Genomic DNA, 14,015 nt, shown 5'->3' with positions numbered 1-14,015 from the left:
TAACAGAGTCTATGACAAATTTGCTGAACTAGTAAAAGCTTAATCACTGTTTAAGTTATTGTACAATCAAAGGACAGAACTCTGGAAAGCACAGTCAAATCAAGAGTATAACAGTAAAAAAGTATAAATAGTCACAATGTCCAAAGAACTAACTGGATAATATAACTAACATCTCTCCTTCAAAGGAGTAGCCAAAATTATGTTCTTTGTTTCTAAATTATCTCAACAAGTAAGGCTCACTTTTTGTGGGGGAAAAACTGCCCTTAGTTCTACATTATACACTGTTACATTTGCCCTTTTAAATTATGGATTCCATAAAGATGACATCACTTTTGTGTTTTAGGTAAAGGCACTTTTCACATAATATCCTGGAGAATTTAAGAAAGTAAATTCTGATGTCAGTATATCGGTTTCAAAAATCAGCTCCAGTATGTATTTGCTACATAATTTGGGGTAAGTTTGTCAAGCTATCCAGGTCTCAGTTTCCTTAGCCGCAAAATGGGGACACTATTACTAACCCAAAGGAGTTAGGGCCTTGCATCTCAGTATTAAACATTCAATAAATAATAGATGTCAGTTGTGATTTTTGTTATCAATCAAGTAGAAATACTGATGACCTTCCCATTATTTGTCCCAGCATATTAACTGTTTCTATAATCATGATATAGCAAAAATAGTTACCTTATTTTGCAACCATTCCTGAAACTGAGGATTTTATAATATAACTCTAACATCTGAAAATAAAATATTTTTAATTCCTAGAGTTCATTAGAATTTTTATATTAAAATTATCTCATCTTGCAATGTTAAGAATATAAGGAAATGAAGACATTTGAAATGCTGCATGATCAAAAATTTTAAATGATGTTGGTGTTTAAAACCTGTTGTTAAATAGTTAGTCCAAACAGGCGTCTAAATAAATTTACTTTCCTTTGGTATATATGCAGATTGGTGGTGTCTTCTTTAGGAAAACAGCACTAAGACAAAATTACTCAATAAAATATAAATAATCTATTTTTAAATAAAAAATCTTAAAGCTTCACAAACAGCAAGAATGCTAAACCAATAGTTCAATCACGATTAAAAAAAAAAAAACAGGAAAAGGCTGAAGTCAGCTGAAAAAACAGACTAAAGTCATTCCTTCCTCTTCCCGTTAAGCCCCCCACCCTTAATTTTTACTTTCTAGTAGTGAGGTTTGGGAATTTTCAACATGCTGGCTAACTGCCAATTCCATAAAGTAGTAAGGAGAAAACTCTCCCTTCCAGGGGTCCCTCCCCCCAGGCAGCTCCAGGCGCCTGGTCTGACAAGCTTTCTGAGAAGGACTAGACTCACTGCAGACTTTCTGGCTCCACAGCCATTGTTTGCATGGCTGCTTTGCTCCTGATCCAGAGCTTGGATTAGCATAAGAATATTGTCTTTTCCCTTAACAAGCAACTCATCCATCTCTTTCCCATTTCTACCCTCCACCTCCATCAGTCCCTAAGCTAATATATATACACACACACAAATGGAGCAACACTACTCTGGTTATTTTTATATCAGTGTAAAAAACAATCTTACCCAAATCTAAACATAAACCCTTAAGAAAATAACATGCTTAAATAAATAGTTCTCTGAGTGTATCTGTGGTAATACACAGGAATCTCACCAAAAAGCCTGCCTTGGAGTCCATGCTGTGAGAACTTGTGATGGGTGAGACAGTCACAATGATGTCTTTTGGAAAGTCTGAAGAAGGAACAAAGAGAACCAACCATCTAGCAAAATTCTGACCTACACTGGGAATGGGGAAGTTCCACTTTATAAAGACATTTCTTAACCATCATGTCTTCATCACTCTGAGATCACTACTTTCATCATCACCCCTGAAATTACCTTCTGACTAGACTTTCCCTTTCCCCAATGCTCAATTATTTATTCAAAGCAAATTTAGCACATTTAAGCTCTGTATTTCTGCTCAATTGTCCCCTCTTTATTCCAAACCTTTCAGTTTTCTTCTGTGCCAAGAAAAGTTCTTTCCAACACAAGCAAAATTCTTCCAGGAACAGAGGCAAGACAAACGAGTATGGCATTAATACAGCTGATGCACTTACATGTTTATATCCCTCACTAGGGGACTCAATATTAGATGATAAATGCTTCTTGGTTTATGAACTATTTTAAAAAACAGGAGCTAATCTACTTTCAAAACACCATTCAATTTCGTAGACAAATTCACCAACCTAGTTTCTCCTAAGCTTTTCTGTTTGTTTAATCATATTAAACCAAAAACCTCACAAATAATTAAAATTAGATTATGCTATACATCCATCTTTGGCATATCAGTGCCCAGAACAGATTTTTAATGCCAGCAGTTAACTGAGGGGCTCTGGGTGTTATTCTTCTGTCTCTCCTCTGGAATAAGAACAAATGACCAAAACACTGGTGAAGTGAAATCAGCAGTTGCAGAAACACCCGGGAGGGAACAGAATTTGTTCACTCAAATAGGTATAGTATGAATAATGGGTGGTAAACAATACTGTCTGTGTTTCTGCACAGTATTTTTATAGAGATAAAATCAGTATAATGTGGTAGTGAGTAGTTCAGGGTCTAGCATAAGACAGATCTATGTCTTTTGTGCAGATTAAATGAGATAAACTCATAATATTTAATGGCAACTTTACATCACCATCTTTGTAATTTGCAAGTTAGTTTTACAGGCATGACACCATATGTATATGACCCTTACAGTAAGTAAAATTATTCCTACTTCTACAGAGAAAAGACAGGTTCAGGGAGCTAAAGTGGCTTGCTGAATTCTTATAGCTGGTAACTTGAAGGACAAACTAAAACTCCAGTTTCCAGCTTCCTTCCTTACTCCCAGAACCAGCCTCATGGCCCCCATTCAGACCCAGCGGTAGGTACACCTCAGGGTCTGAATGCCAGCACCTCAAGACCCTAGAGCAGGCCCTTCGGAGCCAGCAATAGCTGGGCATGAGCTCCTTCCACAAAAGGCTGGGTCAGGGCTCCACAGGGGCACATTTTCTCCAAAATTCCAGGTTCTGAAATCTCGACCTCTTAGGGGTGATACCTGCTTCCCACAGTTACTATTTCTGTTTAACATCCTTGTGTTCCTTTAGCTTTTTCAATCCTCTAATACATGTGGTCAATTCCCTACACCAAATTCTTTCTGTTAAAATAACCAGTATGGTTTCAGTTTTCCTGAAGGGGCCCTGATTGATACAGATACTTTCAGAAAACAGATGTCAGAGAGTAACTGATTGACTATATAGACACATGCCACACATATATTTTTATACATGTTTACTTCACCAAAGAGGAACCAACAACATATGTCTAACATTTCCCAAGTGCTTATAAAGTGTGTTTTAAAATATACTCAGAGTATTCTAAGACATTCTGACTTTAGGAATAAACTCTTCTAGACTCAGTAAGTTGCACTTTTATCACCACAAATGATTTTAACCTATCAAAGTTAGAAATTTGTTCAAGATTGATTGGTCTTTCAATTCTAACCTAGATGACCTAAGTCAAAATGCTTGAAACAGTAACAAAGCTTGGCTATCAAAACAGATCTCTCTTTTCTTTTAGCAGTACTACATAGAGTTAATCAAAAATTTGTAGTGTTAACTCAGTAATCCTTGTGGCCAAAAAATTAATTCAAATGCTAAATCAATTTTTAAGGGGAAAATGTTTAACTTCTAGAACTAGAGGGAAAAAAGCAGAACTTCAAAACAACAACAACAACAAAATCTATACTTCACTCAGGAAACCAAATCAAAATGTATCTGAATTTATGCCCTCATATGAAACATCCTTTCAAAAAGAGTCACAAGTTTCTGCAAGCTTCTATCTCCCTGAGAAGATGTGGAACTCTAAAAGTCATGCGAGTGACTTTTTTGGCTAGAACAATGACTGGGGTATGACAGGACATACAGTGACCATGGATCAAAATGGAAAATGTAATGCAATGTGCAAGGACAATCCCTCAAAACAAAGAAGTATCTCAACCAAATGACAACAGGTCTCTTCCTGTTGAGAAATACCTGCTCTTGACTAGAATGACCTGTCAGACTCCTTTACTATCTGAAGGCTCTTTCGAGGTTCCAGATGTTCAAAAAGCAATAGTATTATTTTCTCTAAGGAGAAAAGTTATCTTAATCAAACTAGTGTCTGACTGTAACTTTACTTTTACTTTACTTTTTTTTCTTCTCATTTGAAACTTTACAAAGTGGAATCATTTTCTTGCTGTGTTAACCACAGTGCTTGTGTAATGCAAAAGTAATTTTTAAAAAAAATCAACCATTTTCCTCCACTTTTTTCCCTACTTACAATTTTTAAAAATTCAGTGTATCCATGTTTCCCTGAAGCCCCAGGAGAAGAGGCCCTGTCCTAGGCCAAGCCAATAAGCATATGCCCTCTCCTGTGCCACAGTGAAAAGGTCCAGGACGAGCTGCTCTAACACAGTCTAAGGACTTCAGCTGGGTCTGCAGAGACAAAGTCACTCTTTCAGATTGAATATAAGTAAGAAATTAGCAGCCCAAATCACTGGCATCTACGCTGGAACCAGAAGGGGAACCAGAAGCAGAGCTGGGAGCCTAAAAGAAGCCAGCCTCTTGGAGCTAGCAATGAGTTCCTCAAATAACCTTGCCTGAAGTCTGAATTACTTAGGGGCTTTTCAGTTAGCAGTCGTCAATAAATTCCCTTTAGTTTTTAGGTCAGAGAGAGTCCGTTTTTCTGTTATAATCACAGATATTCTAGCTGACTGAAAGATTAAAGGAAAGTGAGTGTTCTGGGTTAGATTAGCATAAAACTAGTACTTCTGAGTAAAATCGCTTATCTTAGAAAAGATACTTGATAACACACATGCAAAAAAACCCCCACAGACTGGTACAAGATAGAATTACTTTTAAGATATCTCAAATAATATTAAAATTTACTTAAATCACATAATCAGCAGCTTTATAATTTATCACTCCTGTCTTCCTCCTCTTGGGCCCACAGCTAGCAGGCTCTCTGCTTCTAGTTTTCCAGGCCTACAATCTTGGAGTCATACTTGGCAACTCCCTCCTTCCTTCTCATTCTCTATATCCTATGGGTCAGCAAATCCTGTTGGTTCTTCCTTCAAAATATATCCAGAATCTCTGTGCTTCTCACCACATCCACTGTTATTTCTCTGGACCAAGCCACTAACACCTTCTGCCTAGATTATTGAAATAGTCTCACAGAACTGGACTCTGCTTCTATCCTTATCCACTTGTAATAAAGAAGAACAAGTCTAACTTCAAATTGGATGTTTCTTTTACTTTAACCTTTGTATTTTACTGCTTTTACTACAAGTTAAAAATGTTGTCTTTAGCCTGAAATATACAGGATAGCCCATTCTCAAGGTTCTGATCTTTATAGGTATAATACTTTTCCATTCACATAGAGATAAAAAGTTGCAGAATAGAGAATAACATTTGTCTTGTTGGAGGTTTATAGGAACATTGTGACCAGACCTATGGGACAGCTTCAGGAACAAAGGATTCTGGCACCAGGGAGTTTGCACCAACCAAACACCCATCCTCCCTTTTTAGTATAAAAGAAGCTTGAATTCTAACTCGAGTAAGATGGTTCTTCGAGACACTAGCCTGCCATCTTCTTGGTCTGCTGGCTTTCTGAATAAAGTTGCTATTCCTTGCCCCAGTAACTTGTCTTTTGATTTACTGACCTGCCATGTGTTGAGCAGTACGAGGCTGGCCTCGGTTATACACCTACAAAATATTCTCAACACACCAGCCAAAGTAGTGATAAAAAGCATATTAGGTCACGTCACTCCCTTTTCAAAATGCTCCAATGGTTCCCCAATTCACTCAGAGGAAAAGCTTAGGTCTACAACGGCCAACAAGACTCCACCTCCTCCACTTACTCCAGCAGCACGGACCTCCTGGTTCCTCAGACATGTCAGGGATGGCCCTGTTGCAGGACCTGTGCCATTTGCAGGTCCCTCTGCCTCTAACAGTCCTCCCCAAGACATCTGTATGACTTCCCAGCTGACCTCTTCCAAGTGCTTACTCAACATGCCTTCTTATTTACAGTGTTTCCGCTCATTCTATTTAAAACCGTAATCCCATCCACATCCCTGGCACTCCGAGCCTCCATCCCCGGTATTTTTTTTCTCTTTAGCACTTGTCACTGTAATTTAATATATAATTTACTATTTGTTTTGTTTATTGCCTGCCACCTGCTCCACTCCATATGGGCAGGGGTATAAGTCCACTTTTTCACTCCGTATTTCTAGCACCTAGAACAGTGCTTGGCACACAGTTGGTACTAAATAAATATTTGCTGAGGGAATGAGTGAATACAGCAGGAGGAATTAAAACGTTATGCCAATTCCTTTTACTTTCATATACAAATGAGACTTTCCCATAAGGGCTTCGCTATGGACAAACTATTCCATTTCCTTATCTCAACACAACTGAAATGACACAAAAACCACACCACTTCCCTTTGCTCACTTCGAGCCCTGACTTGTGTCAAGATCCAGTAAAAAAAAATTTTCCACTGTTTTCACTGCATATACTCAAGTTTGAGATATAAATTAAAAGCTCTTAAGAAAGGCTTGTATAAGTAAACATTACTTCCCAAGATCTAAAATATTGCTTAAGGCAAACAATGGTTTGGGTTATACCCTAACAGTACCACACAGTTACAGCAAGTTAAATAATTGTGGAAATAACCACAGACAAAAAGAAAATACAGCCCCTTTTTTGGTACAAACAATGTGGTCTGACAAAGGGAACTTCAAAGCGCTATCTAAACTCAAGTGCAATCATTCAGTAAGTAGACAAAGTAAAGGTTCAAAGGTAATATTTATATGTAAATTGTAAGTCACCAAAGGCCCTGAATAAAGCCAGAGGGTGTTAAAATCAGATTGCTAACAATTCTTCCCTGACAAGCGTGAACCATAAACTATAGGAAACTAAATCTTGCAAACCGTAAGTCCAAGAAAGGACACTCAAAATTACAAATTCGTGAATGTGAACACACTTGGAAATCCAGGAAGAGCATTCCTCTTTGTGGATGAAACATCTCCACTTTCTTTACTCTGTGTCAGAACATCTCTTAGGTTAAAATGTGATGGTTTAGAGTGTTTTCATGAAGAAGTTCTATGGCATGGGACATATTTGCCATTACTGTGCCCTTTTTTTCCTTTTAGTATCTTTCTTTCAGCTCTGAGATACCTAGTTTAAATACTTAACAACTTATATTTTTATTAAAAAAGGAATTGTAAGTAACACAGTCTTAGAGTCAGGAGAACTAGGATTCAGCTGAAATTCTGCCTAATTGGCTAGTTCATCTTGGCCAACTCACTTCCCTTTCTGGACTTAGTTTCCTTATCTATAAAATAAATAACACCATAAAGACTTCTACCGCTTACATCCTGTGAGTCTATGAACTACACTTACTGAATACAGTGCTTCAAAGACTTCCCCTAAGAATTATCTAGGTGCTGCATAAAGCAGGGCAAATACCACTGAATCTCCACCCTTTCCCTCTGAGGGAACCACTATTGTGAATGTGGTATTTAACGCTCAGGTCTTGGGATATGTGGTCTATATCCCAAACATTATATAGCATTGCTTTGCTTACTGTTAATATTTCTGAAAGACAGGTTTCCAGAAGTGGGACTCTGGGTCTAATGGCAGTTTTGGTAGACATTTTAGTAACCCCCTCCAGGACTGCACCATTCTGCACTTTTAAATGTACAACACTGATATAAGGGTAATTTTTAAATACTGCTGAAGGATACAGAATAAACTTTAATACATGGAAAGATATACTGCATTATGTATAGAAAACCTAAATACCATGTATGTCAATTCTTTCTTAGTTAATTACAAATTTAATTATATTCTCTATCGTATTACAGTTTCCTCCTATTTTATGTCTGCTAAGAGTTTTCAATGTAAATGGGGATGAATTTCTTAAAGTGCTTTTCCTTCATTTATTGATATGATCACAGTGGTTTTCCTCCTTCAATGTGTTAATGGATAAATTAGTTAGTAATAATCCATATTAAGAGCTCTCTCAAAGAGTAAACTATCTATGATAGTTTTAAAATATGTCCACAACTCCTTTCATATTCGTCTTTTCAAGAGGTGGCACCTAATTACTTTGAGTGTGAGTTGAGTGACTCCCTCCTAACAAACAGAATAAAGTGAAAGTGACAAAGTATGACTTCTGAGACCAAGTCTTAAAAGGCAATGCAGCTTTCTCCTTGCTCTCTTTCTTGTATCATTTACTCTGGGGAAAGCCAGCTGTCATGGTGTGAGGGAGGACACTCAAGGAACCTTTGCAGAGGCCTATGCAGTGAGGACCAGAGGCTTCCTGCCAATCGCCATGAGAATGTGCAATCCTGGAAGTGGATTGTCCCCCAGTCAAGCTTTCAGATGAACACAGCCCCGATGATGTAACTACATTTTCATGAAATATCCTGAACCAAAAGCGCCCAGTAAACTGCTCCTGAATTCCTGTAAGTTAATTTAAGTTTTCCTTCTTTCAAGTCCCTAAGTTTTGGGATGAACTGTTGAAGAGCAATGATAATTAACACACAATCCTTGGATTTCTGGGATAAATTCAGTTTTGTCATTATCAAATAATAAATATTTTTGTCTGGTCTCTGTGCCTCGTTCCTGGGTAACAGGAGTGTCTGAGTTATTCATAAGCCTCATGGATCCTACTTGAGTTTATGATAATGGATGATTCAGGATGGGAGCTTGTCACCAAAAGACCAGTGATGTGATTAGAGGGTCGGGGCTTTGGGCCAGTCCAACCTCCAGGGAGTATGGATAGGGCCAAAGACTGAGTTCAACCACATGGCCAATTTTTCAATCACGCCTACACACTGAAACTCCAATGAGACCTGCACACCATGGCTCCAATCAGCTTCCTGGTTGGAAAATATACCAATGCACTGCCAGGACGACACAGATTCCAGGGGGAGTTGGCATGGAAGCCCCACATTTGGAAACTCCCTGACCTCGCACTGTGTCCCTTTCATTTGGCTGGTCCCAATAATATTCTTTATAATAAAACTAACACCATGAGTATATCATTTTCTTGAGTTCTGTGAGTCATATTCATGAACTGTGGAGTTTGGGGGGGTGTCTTGGGAATCCTCCTGGATTTGCAGCCAGTTAGTCACAAGTGTGAGTGGCCTGGGGACCCTCAAACTCATGACTGGTGTCTCAAGTGAGCGCAGTCTTGTTGGGAACTGTGACCTTAAAAATGTGGACTCTGTTGCTAACACTGGGTAGGTAGTGTCAGAACTGCACTGCAGTACTAGAGACGCTATCATGTTTAAAAACATCACTGGATTTGTTCTGCTAATACTTTGTTAGGTTTCACATCTACGTTCATAAGTAAGACTGGCCTACAATTTTTTTCTCATATTATCCATGTCTGTTTTTGGTATCAAGGTTATACTATCCACATATAATAAGCTGAGGAACTTTCCTTATTTTGTTGTTCTCTTAAACAGTCTGTGTAAATCTGGACATATCTACCACTTAAACAGTTTGACAGAACTCACCTTTAAAATCATCTAAGCCAAGGGCTTATCTGTGAGTGTATGGGAGGAGGCAGATTTTTTTACCACAAATTAAATTTCTCTAATAATTGTAGAAATATCCAGGCTTTCTGTTTAGCTTAGCCAGAATCAACTTTATTAATATTTTTAAATTGTCATTTTATTTAAATTGTAAAATGTATTGGCATAAAGTTATTCAAGGTATTCTCTTATTTTTAAAAATTTCTTCTGTATCTGAAGTTATCTCCTCCTTTACATTCCCAAAACTATTTGTGCTTTCTGGGTTTTCCTTGATCAGTCATCCAAATGGTTTGTCTATTTTATCAGCCTTTCCAAGAAACAACTTTTGGCTGTGTTAATCCTCTCCACTCTATCTTTAAAAACAACAACAACAACAAAAAACTTTTCTCCATTAATTTCAAACCCCAATTCTATTACTTATTAGCTAGAAGCATAGATAAGCTTCTTTCTGTGCCTCAGTCTTTTCACCTTTAAAGTGGGAGTGATAACAGTACCTATCTCACAGGGTTGTTGTAAAGATTAAATGAGATAATCCTTGCAAAGCACATAGAACAGTGCTTGGCACATATAACAAGTACTCTGCAAGTGTTAGCTTTTATATTTATCATCTATTTTACTTCATTTGAATTTATTCTCTTGTTCTCTTCCTAATTTAAATAGGTACTTAGCTTATTAATATTTTCAATCTTTTAACATGAGTACGTAAGGCTTCATGTGTCACACAAGTTTAATATGTCTTAATTTTCTTTATGTTTAGTTCTAAGTGTTTTCTGATTTGCATTATCATTTTATTTTTGACCTGTGGAATTTACAGAAGTGGGTTTTTAAATTTCCAAGGGTTTGTTTGTAAATACTGTTTGTTATTCAGTTTTAACTTGTGTATTTGTTGACAAAAAATATGGTGGATATGATCATTTGAAATGTGTAATAACTTACTGTACAGCCTAGTAAATGACCACTTTTAATAAAATGCTAACTTCTAAAACCAAACCTAACTTCTGAAACCAAATGATCTTGTCATGCTCTCTGCTTAAAAATCTATAAACATTTTCATTTCTTAGGATGGAATTAGCAAGACCTAAGAACAACTGTTATGATCTGGCCTCTGCCAGGCTGTCTAACACCATCCTCCCACTCCTCATACCCTTAAAATGCTCCAACTATGCTGAAATCACTGCAGCCTCTATCTTTACAGGCATCCCTTTTAGACTCCCATCCCTTATAAATCCTTTTGCTCTTCCCTTTATTTTTCACCAGGTTAATCACAATTCATTTCTCAGACTTGATCTATGAGTAATTGCTGTAAGCGGAGATTACTTGACCCCTTGACCCCTACACATCAGGCTGAGTGAGGTGGCCCATCTCTGTGCTTCTGTTATACCCAGAACGTGCACAATGCTGCTTCACAGCTCCTGACTAACATTCATTTAAAACCCATTTATTAACTACTTGGTATGTGCTTCATGCAGATTATACAACAGTAAATGAAACAGGCATGACCCCTCCTTTTATGATGCTTAGTCAGGTGATTCTTTGACTTGACTTGCGGCACTGGTAATCTCCATTTTCTAGCACATTACTAAACAAAGCGATAAATGTTCAATAAGTGAATGAAAGGAATAAAAAATAATATCTTAAAGGAAACATAACTGGGGAATTAAACCAACTACAAAATCACACAGTAAGCTCTAATAGTTTTTTATCAGTACACTAGCATCTCCAAACCTTACAGTTATAGCCAGTTACTACTAACCCAACAATCCAAGTACTAGGTCAAGAACTTCGCTCCCATCATCACCACCCCTCTGGTGACATCTAGATGTCAGAGAAAAGAAATTTAGATCGAAGTCATGAAACAGTGACTCTTAGTATATTCAAAAGTCCTCTTCCCCAAATATTTCTGGCTTATTCCTTATTTTGAATTACCTTAGCTCTAAGTTTATTAGCTTTTTTTGCATCATACTGGTTTTTTTATACTATGAAATAAGACAACTAATATGTTATACACACTCGACATGTATTATTTAATCCCCACACTAACTTTATGAAGCAAATATTGGCATGCATGATTTTATAAAAGTAAGTCTGAAAAATCAAGGTGCAGTGTAGGATTTTTAAAGATATTAAATACCAAGATTAACTCAAGAGGGAACAGAACACATAAATAGATCAATAACCTTACTATAACATGGAGGTCAGTGAGATGCAAATGGGCTGGAGGGGAGAGTGGTGAGGAGGGCAACAGGGTGAGGGGAGTGAAGAGGGACTTGGGCTTTGGTGCATACTGTTCGAAACTGTATGTAATAGGAAATTATTCATTTCTAGATTATATAATTTTTCTTAATTAAAAAAATTGTTCTGAAAAGAGACAATGAGACATCCTCCAGCCCCTATCCCACAAAGGATGGATGGGAAGGAAGTAGGGAGGGAGGAAAGAAAGAAAGAAAGGAAGAAAAGATAGGAAGCAGATAAGCTCAAAAGATAAACTGGAATTTCTATCCAAGACACCTAGATTAGAGATCGATTACCTTACACACAGTTGAAAACGTAAGATAGTAGAGCAGGAGAGCAGTGTTAGGATGGAGGATAAAGGTAGGAATTGATACGTCACTACTGAATACGGAAAGATGCTACTGGAAGTCCCATGACGTGCTCTTCCCACAGCATCATATACAGCTGCAATCACAAACTGCCACCTGAATCCAAATGCATCCAAACTGGAGAATGATCAAACAAGTAAGCCAGGAGAATATCCACCAAATTACATTTAAGAAAAGAATAATGGTATCTCAGTTTTAAGGAGGCAGTCTGAATAGAAGAGAATGGGAATAAACTTTCCCTGGCTCCCTTTCAGGAGTACCACAATAACCAAGAGCCTGAGGGCAAGGCCTGTAGGATGTTTCTGAGACCCTGAGTTCTAGGTTCCTCTACAGAAGACAGCAGGTGTGGAAATAAATTTTCAGTGGGGTCCAAGGACAGACCAGTAGTAAAGATACAGCTCATCTTTCCTTCAAGCCTAAAGCTGTAACTGCTTTGCTGCAATGCAGGGCCTCAAAAGGCTGCTAGATCTAACAGATCTAACAGATCTAAGCAGCTCAAGAAGCAACTCTTACTTGCTCCACTGCTAAAGGACCTTGCAATTGGGAGTGCCTGGAAGCACTGGACTCCTCCCAGAGCTTCAAGAAATAGGTAAAAATTTGTTGGTTCCTTTGTCACAAGTCCACAGGATAGAAACAACTCTGCCTTACACAACTATCAGTTTGCCAGTGAACAACAAATGCATACCGTCAGAACTAAATGAGTGCTTAGGGAATCCAAAGCCCCTAGGAATGGGCATGAAAAGTACAATTCATTTAAAGGAAATTCAGCAACTGAGGGAAGGCTAAGCTGAAAATCAGAATAGGTGGCCACTAGTGAAGCAGAACTAATAGAAGAGATCGGGCGACAGTGAAACCTAGATGGTGTCAGTCATACCAATGAAGGAGAAACTCATGGACGTCAAAGTAGAGGAGCTGCCAAACTGGATAACGATGCAGGATTTCACCCCAAAGGTAATGTTAGAGCACTTCAAAGAGGTTACAACCAGTATGACAACAAGTATGTCAATGTAAAGAGGGTTTCTACAGTGCTGGCAGCTGACATGCTTTTCAACTACTGCTTTTCTTACAAAGAGCTCAAACATGAACAGCTTTTCAAGAACCACTGATGAGGGCCCCGTGTGAAGGGTGCACTCTGCAGCCCTTACCATGACCATCTTTGCCCTGCGCTCCTATTTGAGGAACTCAATCTTTGCTGAATCCTTTCACATCCTCATTGAGAATTAATGCCCAATGAAAGATGACTGGTACATTTTTACAAATTTTAAAATGTTAGAGAAGAGACTAGGTGACTCAGAAGGCTGCCTGTTTTTCATTAGGACCTAGAGGAGGTGCTCAGCAGATGACCTCCAGTGCACGCAGCCCTGATGCTCAGACTAAAGGAATCAGAGAGATCTGTGCTAAACAGATACCACGTCGATTCTCCGGCAAGTTCCAACAGGAGAGCTGTAGCAGTCCTCTGGATTTTCTGAAGCAAGGCCATGTCTTCTACAACACTGTATGAAAAGCGTAGCTCTTGGTGTGACACTGGGCCCTAGCAGAGTTCCCAAGCACGAAGCATCAGGGTTTAGTGACCAGAGCTCCCATCGGGATCCACCAAGTCACAAGGTTAGGCGCAGCAGCAATCCACTGTATGATGTAACAGGACCTGGGCGGGCCCAGAGGGCACTAGTGAACTACAGGAGGCAGCCCAGAACTTCATGTCATCTACCTCTGACATATTGGTATCTTTACTTCTGCTCAAACCACTGACTTTATGGTAGGTTTCTGGTGACCAATGACAAAAAGAAAAACCTGGGACCTGGTTAACAGACACAAATCAA

General features: G+C 38.4%; 1 protein-coding gene and 1 pseudogene across 1 annotated transcript in view; one reads left to right on the top strand and one right to left on the bottom strand.

Moving 5' to 3' along the window:
* BMPR1A (bone morphogenetic protein receptor type 1A) overlaps positions 1-14,015 on the bottom strand; it is a 128,771-nt gene that overhangs the window by 44,250 nt on the left and 70,506 nt on the right. The window lies entirely within an intron of this gene.
* Positions 13,044-13,301, top strand: LOC105100367 (ATP synthase subunit f, mitochondrial-like; annotated as a pseudogene).

The sequence above is a fragment of the Camelus dromedarius genome, chromosome 8, assembly GCF_036321535.1.
Source record: "Camelus dromedarius isolate mCamDro1 chromosome 8, mCamDro1.pat, whole genome shotgun sequence".
NCBI lineage: Eukaryota > Metazoa > Chordata > Mammalia > Artiodactyla > Camelidae > Camelus > Camelus dromedarius.
This window is presented reverse-complemented; position numbering and strand designations above follow the sequence as displayed.